This window comes from Rhipicephalus sanguineus, chromosome 11 (genome assembly GCF_013339695.2).
Source record: "Rhipicephalus sanguineus isolate Rsan-2018 chromosome 11, BIME_Rsan_1.4, whole genome shotgun sequence".
NCBI classification, from domain to species: domain Eukaryota; kingdom Metazoa; phylum Arthropoda; class Arachnida; order Ixodida; family Ixodidae; genus Rhipicephalus; species Rhipicephalus sanguineus.
Genome location: NC_051186.1, coordinates 53,829,568 through 53,841,906, shown reverse-complemented (window position 1 = coordinate 53,841,906; position 12,339 = coordinate 53,829,568). Strand labels below are relative to the sequence as shown.

Genomic DNA, 12,339 nt, shown 5'->3' with positions numbered 1-12,339 from the left:
AGAAGGAGCGAATGCGAGTGAAAAGGTTGAGCTTAGAGTGAGAACGGAGGGGGGTTTAGGGGGGGGGAGAAGGGGGGGGGTCGCAGGTGGCTCCTCCGCGCGTATAGCGGCCGCACGCATCGATCGGGCGGCAGCGGCGCTGTGAACACTTTGCGTTACCCCGGAAACCGGGTGGCCCCGGGAAGAAGCCAGAGGGACGCACTTTTTACCACGGCTAGCCGGTCGTGAGTGTAAGCGGGCGGTGCGGTTATATTTTATTTTCACGGGCCCAAGGGGTCCCCGGCCGGCGGCGAAGGGAAGGCCTAAGACGGTCGGTGTCGGGGGTGTCCGGTGTGGTGCGTGGATTCTGGAGAAAACAGCCGTGTTGGTATAGTGGTGAATTTTGAAGCGGCGGCGGCCCACCATGCACCGACGGCGTCTCATCGACCAGCAGCCTGCGAGACGACGGTGACCTGCCATCTCGGTGTGAGTGCTTTTGGATGCGCGGCCTCTCTATGTATGTACACTCAGGGGGGGTTAGCAGCCCCCCCTCCCTTCTCCGGACGTCGTGTATACGGCGGGTGCAAGCGTTCGTTCTGTGCGTGGCTCCAAGCATGTACTGTACGCACGCAGGTTTTCCTGTACTTGCATCCTACGTTGGGCACCGAGATTTAGACTATGCAGACTCGCAGTATACTGTGATCGCGCGTGCAAAAACGACACGAAAAAGCATGGTACACATAAGCTTATAGGATGCGATCGGACTGTTCTGTGCCTTCCTGAAATTGGTCCTCCGCAAAACCGTATCCTGTCAGAGACGGTCTGTCCCAAAAATCTCGTCCGCGAGAAATCTCGATGCGCTCTGCTCGACGAGCTCAGAACATGTCCACTCCTTGCGCCATGCCGATGTGAGAACCCGACGGCCGGTGCGGTGGTATTTGCCGTGTGGCTTTCTTGAAGCGTTATTGCCTAAAACATTCAAAACAGTTTCAGGTGGGGCTAGTTAGTACGACATGCTTAAGGGTAATGATGGGCTGCAGAGGTGCACACAGGCGAATAAGCACAAGAACAAGGTACGTGTCCGTTTCGTGTTCTTGTGCTTGTTCGTCTGTGTGCACATCCGCAGGGCATCACAACCCTTAAGTATTCCTGAAACAATGCTAACTGCGCTGCACGTTCGGCGGTGTTGTGGTTCGGATTAACTATTACTCAGCGTATAGTCGGGGCATTATGGCGTCACGCGATTGGAAAAACCATGGCTTTCAACTTAGAGCGCCGCCCCAGATCACTTTTGCAAAACCACCGAGTCCGTATCGACACGCCACATGATATACGTTTCGCTAACACCACGGCTACAATAACGTTCTTTTCTTCGCTGTCCTTTCGTAGCAGTCCAAATCTGATTAGGATCCCTTCGTGCGAGCACCCACCACGCCCTTTTTTTCTCATGACGCATAGCGTGTTCATGTGTAGATCATACATGATCATTAAGATGATAATAAGCGTTGGGGGTTTACGTCCCAAAACCACGATACGATTACGAGAGACGTCGTAGTGGAGGGCTCCGCAAATTTCGACCGCCTGGGGTTTCTTTAACGTGAGCCTATATAGTCTAAGCACAATTAAGGGCCTCAACAGCATTTTGCCTCCGTGGAAATGAGGCCGGGATTCGATCCTGCGACCTTCATGACCAGTTAAGAGAGAGACAGAGAAAAACTAGACCATCGCAGCGATTCTCACTGACCGACTAACAATGGTCGGGTCCTCTCAGTCCTGGGGTTTCCGTTAGCCGATGTTTATAGTGCTCTCACTGCCCAGTCGAAACGACTCGCTTCCGGCAAGCTATATAGATACGGCTTGAGCGGGGTGGTCTCCCACTGTATCGTGGATCTGCTTCTTGCGAAGAGGAGCGCAGAAGCGGTTAAGAAGTAAACAGGAAAGGAAAGACGCTCATTCACAACTGATTTTATTATGAAGAAAAAAAACTTCCCACCACGAAAGTTTATGCGCAAGCGCAGTGACAATAAAATAATCTCCACTCTAAAAAGAACACATAAATATTGCCCCACAGCAGGGAAGTACGAAATCAAAACTAACGGAAAGATAGCTTGGCGGGGGTGCATTTACTCAATCAGCTAAATCGCTGAACTATATACCATACTATACCATACTATACTATACTATACTATACTATACTATACTATACTATACTATACTGTACTATACTATACTATACTATACTATACTATACTATACTATACTATACTATACTATATAACAAAATACTATATACTATAATCCAAAAAACGGCAGTAAGGGGAAGATGGAAGCTGCGATGAAAAAATCCGTAAACAGGGCGTGGGTGCTCGAGTCGACGTTGCGACAAGTGGACTTGTCTTCGTCAAGGCTGGAACTTGTCGAAACGTTGGCTCGAGCACCCACCCACTGTTTACGGATTTTTGCATTATATACATGACTATATACTATACTATACCATGCTATACTATACTATACCATACTACACTATACTAGAAAGGAACTTTCATTCCTTCACCAGCAAATGTACCGACGGAGCACTGATACACAAGTCTGCATCATTGTTGATCTGGCCCGCCTGGAGGATTTCTTCGCTCAGTTTGTGACCTCTGACTCCTCGAAACGCGCTGCAACCGCATTTTCTGCAGTGCGCGGGCAGGTGCGCACCGTCTCTTAGGGCCTTTAGCGAGGTAGAGTGCTCTCTTAGTCTGTCGTGAAGACATCGGCCCGATCGGCCGATACAAGCTTTCCCGCAAATTAGTGGAATCTTACGGGCCAACTACCTAATAGTTGATCTATTTGTTTGGTGTGGCGCTTTTAAGTCTGGGACTGTGTGCGCGGTACCACGTCGTATCAAGTGAATCTCCAGTCTGACCTCGCGCACAAACTGGTAACGCTCGTTTAGCGTTACGGGGACAGAAAGTGTGTTTGTATGGAGCTGTCGTAGTGGCGCCTCCGCTTTCGTTCTCGTCAGAGAAGCGCGAGGAGCGGGGAATTTTCTTGAGCATCAAAGATAATTTTCCTGTAAGTTATGCGTATCGAAGGGGGTAAAGGAGATCGGCTGGTTTCCCCCACGCGTTCGAGAGGGGGAAGGGGGGGTGGCTCGAACTATACAGCAAAACTTAGGAGCCCCCAAAGCTTCCCCTATCTGGAAAATGGGGAAAAGCAAAGCTTGGCTTTTGAGTGCCTGACCTAATATTTTTTTCTTTCTTTCCTTCTTTCTGTCTATCGCATTGCGCAATGTTCCCTCCTAACTTTTTGCTTCATCCATGCTGCGAACTGGACCCTCACCCAAGTTCTTAGCAGAGCAACACTTGTATATCTACAGGCAACAACGACGGTCATTCATGAAACAATGAAATGCAACAATGAAAGACAACGACGAAATGTGGCAACGTGAAATGACAAGCGACCTCGATAAAAGATCAGGCTGCCACAGCAGAAACGGCTGATCGCCGAGAAGCCCACGATCCAGAGAGCGTCGGTCTCTCGAAAACGGCGCAAATAGGCGCGTGAACGGCGCAGCTTAATTCGAGGGCCTATATCGTGTACACCCGCATTTCTGTACACTCACACACAGCCGGACTTTTCGCGAACTATGCCGCCGCCGCCGCCACCGAAATGTGTAACTCGCGGACGGTTCGCTTAAATCTCCACGTTTACGCGTTCCTTCGACAACTCGCGCGGAAATTCCACGTAGATCTTTTTTTCTAACATACTCCCCTTTTTGGCTGCGGAGTTTAACACACAATGCCGTCCTTGAAGGGACTTGGCATGCGCCCATTGCGGTTCGACCTTCCACTTGTGGTGACTGGTATTCCGTCCAGTTGCCCTGTGGGCGTCATGTTCTCGGCGTATTCCTCCATGCCTCGTATCCTGAAGCATTCTCAGCGCGGAGTTTCGGCGAAATGTACAAGCCATTAATAGATTCACTTCCTTTCCGGCTGAAATATTACGAAGCCTCCGATAGAAGTCGCATGCAGATGTCACAATGATCCTCAAGTAGCTCGATAAAAATAAGATAGAGTAATAGCTAGACGTAATATCTAAATTAAATCCACGGGTGTGGCGATCGCATTTCCGTAGGGTGTGCGGAATAACAAGAGGACGATGATGCTCGTTGAAACTTGGCTCCAAAGCAGACATGGTAAAGTCAGGTTCATCAAACGTTTATGTAACGCTTGTCTCAGATGCAGCTGCATACAGCTTTCCGATGTTATACGACGAAAAAGGAAAAGAAAAAGCCGGCTCCACGCCTGCGAAATCTGAGTAAATAGCGGAGCCACCCCTTGCTATGCTGTACTGTACATGGTTATGATATATGGTTCACCCTCTCACCTTCTCATTTCCCTCCTCCTCACCCTCACATCCCTTTCCCATCCCCTTGCTGAGATGTACCATACAAGACTATGCCACGCTTTAGCCTCTCCCTTCCTCCTTTCCTTCTCCTCGCCGTCGCTTCCCATCTCCACCCTCTACTATGCATGGATTTGGATGAAGGAAAGAAGGTGGCTTTTAAGGGCTCGTTTTTCATTGTTAGACACAATATTAATGGGGACTAACAGACGATGATGCCAAGGAAAGTATAGGGGGTGTTATTTGTAATAATTGGAATATAAATGTGAAGAATGCTGGAAGCTGCCTAGGACATACTCGCTTTCTGTAGTAGTAGTAGCGGCAGCAGCAGCAGCATAAATATTAGACGACCTTAATGTTCCATATAAATGTCGCTATTCCCTGGCGTTTGGCGCACTTTTGGTTCACATGAACTGCCGTAGCCAGACGGAGGGGGTTCGAGCTACCCCCTCCCCCCATTTTGAATTTTGTATGTGTTTATGTGCACGCACACATGGAAAAGCCCATACCTGCATACATAAATTGTGGATGAATTCCCGCCCAAAAAAAAAAAAAATGTTTCAAGCTACGCTCCTGTTAACTTGGGTAGATTTAGGTTAACTTTTGGTCGTCGACTTGCGTAGCCTTAGTGTACACACAATCCACTAGAACCGGCTTGTAACCGTCGTCCACTTTAGTGTGTCAACTGATGAGTGAGAGAAGTCTGTTCTGTAGCGGGCATGTGCCACCTTCATGGTCCACATGCACACGGAAACGGTCTGCTCGTTCAATGAGCTCACTCAATTAAGTTGCATTAATTATCCTGAAAGTTAATTTGCGCTCGTAGTTAGCTAACCTATGCTCCGATATCGTATCTATCCTGTATGACTCTTAACATGAACTGTTACTATCTTTTTCTGTGAGTTTTATAATTTTTTATTGGGGTTTCATAACGTTCGGACCAATGCTCAGTTTCTGGTTGGCTGGGGGCGGATTCCGGCGTGCTGCTTCAGAAACATAATGTCAATAAGTGCTAGTGCCATAAAAAAAGAAGAAGAAGAAGAAGAAACATGATACAGGGAGCGACAAAGTCAAGATTAAAAATTCCGGCAGATCTCATGCATTGTGGGAATCGATTCCATGTGAAGCAGCAGGCAGCGAAGAGCTACTGATGCCGCACTTTGAACCAAAACTTACGAGGTGGATCGACCTCTTTGTGCAATTTGAGGAGTTCTGTGCATACTGTGGGATTATAAACGGTAAGCTCATTGTCTGGCCGTAACGCCGGCACTCACGTTACAGCACAGACGTCACTTTTATCGAAAACGAAATGTAAGCGGCCTTCACTGGCGTATTCCCGTAGGGACGGGTACAGCTAGACTATAGATTGCTGAGTCACGGGAGCGACACACGCAAGTGTTTGTGCGCTACATTCGAATCGCCGACTGTAACAAACGGTACGTAAGCGAATCGTTTATAACTGGCAGATTTCGTCGGCGTCGTACGCGAAAGTAGTGTAACAACTGAAGCGTTGCACTGCTAAAGACGTGGATGAAAGTTCAGTTCCCGGCATGGAAGAAGGAAACTGTTAGGAGGGAACATTGCTAAGAAAGAAAGAAAGAAAGAAAGAAAGAAAGAAAGAAAGAAAGAAAGAAAGAAAGAAAGAAAGAAAGAAAAGTAGTGCGTCAGGCATGCAGACGCAAAGCCTTGCTTGCCCCATTTTTCTAATATATGGGGCAAGGACTCCTCAATTTTTTCTTGTTTTTTCTTTCTTTCTTTTTTTTTGCCATGTCGATTCAGTGGTTTTCGCGCAGCCCACGTCGAGTTTTAAGGAGAAAACCCGACTACGGAGAAAACACGATTGATCGTTCACAAAAATTTGCACTTTTTGCGCCTACTCACCGTGTCTCACACCCACGACGCATATGGCCAAGATTTGGGTGGTAGTAGAAAGTTGCATAAAAAAAAAGTTCGGAAGAATCAACGAGGCGTTCTTTATCTTGTTCCCCGTCACTGGCTCATACCCAACGACGGCCGAAGTTTGGCCCAGACGTAGGCGGTTTTACAAGTATGTTCGATAAGTTAGCATGTAGGCGGACGTAAATCCTTGGACGTTATTGCCCACTTGACCACGAAAGTTCTCATATACTCCTTGTGGAAAAAAAAAAATTAGCTTAGCTTGCGCTGGAGGCGCAATGCTAAAGCACGGCCGCTGGATGAAAAAGCGGTTTTTTCATCCAGCGGCCAGTGGCTAAAGAGGCAGTGGAGCCGGTGGGCAGCTTCGCACTGGCGGTTCCAAGCCTGAAGGAAGTGCGGTGCTCGGGCGGCCTTCTTTATTTCTCTCTAGTTTTTCCTTTCTTTCTCCCTCTCTTTCTTTTTCTCTATTCTCTCTTTTTTTCTGTATTTTTGTCTCTGTTTACCTATGTTTCTTTCTTTCACTTTGTCTCTCTTTTTATTTCTCTTTATTTTCTTTCTTTGTCTCACTCTCTCTCTCTCTCTCTCTATACCTCGCTTGCTTCATCTGTCTTTCTATCTCTTTTTCCCTCTCTATATCTGTCTTTCTCTTTACTTCTCTCTCTTTCTTTCTCTTTCTGAATTTCTTTTTTTTTCTATTTCTCTCTTTCTCATTATTCGTAGTGCTAGGCTTTACTCTCTCCCTTCCTCCTCACCCTCACATCTCTCCTCCTCGCCCACACTTCCCTTTCTTACTGCCTTGCTGTACAATGCGATACAAGGCTATGCTATGTTCTGTCAAGCGTGCCTGGATAGCCGAGTGGTTAAGACGCTCGCCTTCGTATCGTGGATACGCGAATTCGAATACCGCCGCCTCGCGAGTAATTTCTTTCGCCAAGAGTTTTTCTCGTTATTTCTTTCTCTCACTCTCTCGCTATACGCCGGCAGAAGCAGAAGATAGAGAAGAGGATGAAGAGAGCGCGCGCCGCTGCATGATGATGATATGTTTGGGTCACGGCAGACATTTTACGCCGAGCTAGAACGACTTCGCTGTTAAAACGCAGTTACTCGGCCTTTCTTCGCTGTCGTCAGCGTCATCGGCTGAGACTGCATCGCGACAAGGCACATGTTCCATCTAAAATGAACTGAAACGAGAGGAATATAATATAAAAAAAAGAGAACTCCCTGGAACTCGTGTTTCTTTTAACCCAAGCTAGAAGTTCAAAGGGAGATAGGACCTTGAAGCGATGAAAAATCCTTGAAACACGGGGTGTCACTAGAGCTAACCTTTAGACAAGCGGTCTTGTCTTCTTCAAGGCTTCAATGCTTTCAGTAGCAGCCTTGAAGAAGACAAATCCGCTTGTCAAGACGCTGGCTCAAACGACACACCGTGTTCCAAGGACTCTTCATCATTTCTGACCCAAGGTTGTATTATCGTCCTCCAGGCTATACTTAAGCACGACTTTGAACCGAAATAATTCTTGAGCATTAGTTAGTAAGCAGTTAGGAACACGGGCCATGTTGGAAGTGAAACAACGCATCTATTCGTAGAGCCGCTCATGACTTCCTGTCGTTTTAATTAGTAATGATGTCACTTGTGGCGCGCCACATCCATTGAAGCAGTCGGTTGCCTGTATTTAGATGGAATATGTGTAACATGAGTATGTCTGTCCAGGTATATACCTTGTATAGATTCGTGCAAATGGGAGGCCACTTAATGAATACAGGACAAGTGAGCATGATGGTTATGGTAGTGACTATTATTAATATGGCGATGATGATGCGCATTTGTAGCGTGGTACCTAGGTACGACGAAGCATAGGCCAAAAACTGGGTGCTCTTATGCCTAATTATTAATTTATTAATATCACCTTGAAAAAGTAGTTAATGTAATTGAGAAGTAAAGCCAGAGGAGTTGAAGACTGTATTAAAAAAAAGGAAACTAAGAGACGTTCATGGACTATCTAGAATAGGAGGAATTTAGCAAGATATTTAGGATAGGAGAAGTAGTGAAAGTGAAGTAGTGACGCGGTTGTGTATACATTTTGTTGCTTAAGAGGAAATCACACGCAGCGTTAAGCAAGTCCCGGTGTCTTAAGTCCGGTACCGAGGCCCCTAGACAGAGCAATATTACGGTGCTTAAATACGAGCCTATAGTTCACTAAGTTATGCTTGAAGAAGTTTTTTTTTCTACATTCTATTTCCTGCAGAATTGACATAGCAGTGGTACCACCAGAAAGGACCCGGATGTGCGTAAACATACGTTTAGCGCGGAAATACGGGAAACCGCAACCTCGTGATCATTCCCTCCCATCGTAATGACGGGCACTGCGTCTTTTTCCGTGGGGAATTCCGGCGATGTTCGAATTCTGCCAAGAGCGTTGTACGCGTTGCTGATGATTCGTTCGGTATTGGAAGAACAGAAATGACTTCCCCCCATCTAGGACTCGCTCGCTCTCACTTCATAGTCGGTCATTTCGTTTGAAATGTCAGCCGCAGCGACACGGTACGCCCGGAATGACCTAACAAGGTTTTCGCTGGAAATTGCGCGTCACCGCCTTCTTCCGCGGTAGCGACGGACTTCATGGTCAGGGGTTTTAATAAACGTCGAGGCGTTTAGCGTTCCGCACAGTCTTCATCATTTTGCTCTGCGTCCTGTGCCGGAACTCGCGGACCCGTCTTATACGCCATTGAATTGTTTGTGACAAACAGTGCCAGCGAAAACAATATATTGCGTTAGAGTAGAAGCGAGTTTGTAAGGATTCATACTTCTATACGTGTGCGCTTCACGATGTTTGCGCCTGCCCCGTCTACTCCTTTCGTCTATCGTCCAAAATTCTTCCCTTGAACTACTCTCGTGGATATGGGCAGTGGTAACAAAGCGTCGTAAGACCCGTCGCGGTGGTCTCGTGGTTGTGGCGCTTGACTGTTGACCCTCACTGGATCGAATCGGCGGCCGCCCTTCGATGGAGGCGAAAATGCTAGATGCCCGTGTGCTTAGATTTAGGTGCACGTTACAAGACCCCAGGCGGATCGAAATTTCCGGAGCCCTCTGCTATACGGCGTCTCTCACAATCATATCGTGGTTTTGGCTCCGAACTTTTGGGACGTATATAAAATCCCAACAATTAATAAAACGTCGTAAGAGATCGGATACGCGGCGACAAAGAAGATGGCTCGGTCAGTTTTGTATATCTGACATGTCGACTCGGAATGTCCGTGGTTGTTGCGGCGTTACCGCAGTGGAACAAACGGACGCTAGAGTAGGGCGCAGGCGCGTGTGTGCGAGACCGGTCACGCGCGCCGATCGACCGGGCACATGGGTGACCATCAATCCTCGTTTCCTTTTTCACCGCTGCCCGTAAACACGTCGCTGAAGAAAGTCGAGCAATGGCAGGGCAAGTGGCTGTCTCCTCTGTGACTTTTATTTATTTTTTTTACTCAGAAAGAGACCTTTCCTTAAGGCATATTTATTGGTGAGTAGATATACACACAACAGTAAAAGTTTACGGGACGTTCGCTCCACAACAAATCCGAGTTTCTGCTCTATTAGTGCGTAATCCTTCTAGTCTAACTGGTGACTGTGTGGGTTGCAATACAAACTATAGGCTGGAACATTTATCTGGAGGTTATGTTCCCATACAAAGCGAGAATAAAGCTTTCTCGAACGTATCACGTCCCGCAAACTTTTGCTGTCGGGTGTACATTATACGCATGCGTGCTGTAACGCCTGTGTTGTATACGACCTGAGAGAGGAGTTAGGAGGAAGGATTAACTGAAAGTCCCAGTCCACTGTGACTTTTAGATAATCCTCCCCCTCCCCTCTCCTTCCTAAAAACAAGCAGGCTCAGATTTCGCAAAGTACATATGCGTCATCGCGTGATTTCTATTCGCTGTCCGTCTCTTCGGATGTTAAAAACTGCATCCGGTTGCAAACAGGCCGAGTGCTCGTAAAGAAAGGTCAGGGAATGCCACAAGGGTCATCATCTGTTTGGCCAGTGAGCAAAGTGCACACCGCTATGTTTAATCAACCTCTCGCTAGAGCTGACTTTCTCAGATAAAACGTCCCTTGTCTGGTAATCAACAACACCTGCACAGATGCAACACATCCGCCGGAACACATGCACAAAGGAAGAAAGGGGGGGGGGGGGGTATTGTCTTGATTTCTCCCGCGATCTCTTTCACGAGAAGTTCTTGATAAAAATATGTCGTGTTATTCGTGTGTTTCAATCAAAATGTTTTTACTGAATTGCTACCACTGATGATAAAGAGTGCTTGACAGCGCACTGATATCTCCTAGCCGAAGGTGCGAAATCTATAGGCGCATCGTAGAGCACCGATTACGTGAGATATTGGCGTTCAAGAGCACTGACACCATGATAGAAAAAAGCTAATTATACGCTAACAAAGTCATGAGTCGACTGACTCAGACTCAGACTCAGATCGAGCCGTGAGTATTAGTCCGAGTGAGTTCGCTTGAGGAAAAATTTTGATAAGTCTCAGTCCGAGGGAGCCCTAAGCGCAAAATATATTTGTGGAGAGACTGTGAGTGAGCTCTACTTTTTTTTTCTGACCTATGCCGAAACGCGATTCTATGTACCTCACTCTTGGAGTGGTAAGCAGCGCCATAACTGGCCCTTGCGGCTGAAATTGCACCGGCCCTCAACCGCAGGCGTCACGCTCTTAGAAGTTATTACTGTGGCGGCAAGCATCGAACGCAGCCGGATTGCGCAATCGAGTGGTCGAACTATAACGCTCGCCAATTTACGAATCCCCTTCCCGGATAGCATCCTCAAGAAAGGCTTACTTATGTAAGACAGCACAAAAGAAAGCTTTCACAACGTCTGCTGAACTGGTTTCATGGCCCGAGGGGGGATTGAGCGCGTCTGCAGGTGGCAGCAACAATAAATGACTTTGTCATCCCTCCCCTAAACACCCCCCCAACACACACACACACACCACACACACACACACACACACACACACCACACACACACACACACACACACACACACCACACACACACACACACACACACACACACACACACACACACACACACACACACACACACACACACACACACACACACACACACACACACACACACACACACAATTTTTGTCAAGCGCTTTGCTCTTGTTTCCCCAATCTATACGAGTGTAGGACCATTACAGAGGCCCGAAGTTACGTAAGAAGAAATTACAGTGTCATCGATTCCTTTAAAAAATGAGAAAGGAGTCACTAACGGACTGTGGGAACCTCAACCTGTCCGCGATAAGGGGAAAAAAAAGAAAGACAATCGCCGGAGGGATTGTCGCTTGTGTCGCAATTCGGGGGCCATTGTGCGTGTAGAGGTCGCCTCTGCAGAAGGGAGAAATGACAATGCTCTTCGGCAAATCACTCGGGGGAGTGTGGGTAAAAGAAATATGTTCTACACTCAATCATACCTGTGTCCCAACAGGCTTTCTTAACCTCGGGAGCCTCCCCCGACCCCGCCCCCGCGTTTATTTTATTCTTCTTCTTGATCTGACGTCATAATATTCTCTTTCCTTCCGGACGCGCTTTACTAATTGCCGGTGTGTCGTACAAAAAAAAGGTGGCACGACGAATCGCGCGGCTTGTGGTGCACGAAATGCGCAACCATTTCGTCCTTGCGGCATTCGCGTGACTGAAAAAAAAAGAAAAAGAAAAAAAAGGTCAGCTGCGCACCAGTGGTGTAGCGGAGCTGGTGGCGTTGGCTTCCTCCTTTCTCTCCTCCTCGCCCTCACTTCCCTTCCCCACCCCTTGCTATACTATACTATACTATACTATACTATGCATGGATATGTTTCCTCTCTTTTTCCTGTCTCTTTTTTCGGACTATTTATTCCTGCCTCTTTATCTCTCTGTCTTTTATTGCGATAGCAATTATATGGACAGTCTCGGCTGGTTTTTGCCGCCGCCGTCATGCACCGTATATGTATAAGTATGTATATATATTACATAAGTCCCAAAGAAAAATAATTCAAAAAAATGCTTCCGAAGCGCGGAATC

At 47.2% G+C, this 12,339-nt stretch overlaps 1 protein-coding gene across 1 annotated transcript in view; it reads left to right on the top strand.

The window, feature by feature from the left end:
- Nucleotides 1-207: 207 nt before the first annotated feature.
- The window catches only part of LOC119374788 (neurexin-2), a 50,048-nt gene continuing 37,916 nt past the window's right edge, over nucleotides 208-12,339 (top strand). Inside the window, exon 1 of the mRNA XM_037644972.2 lies at nucleotides 208-465. The gene's annotated coding sequence lies outside the window, so the exon portion shown is untranslated. The remainder of the gene's footprint in view (nucleotides 466-12,339) is intronic.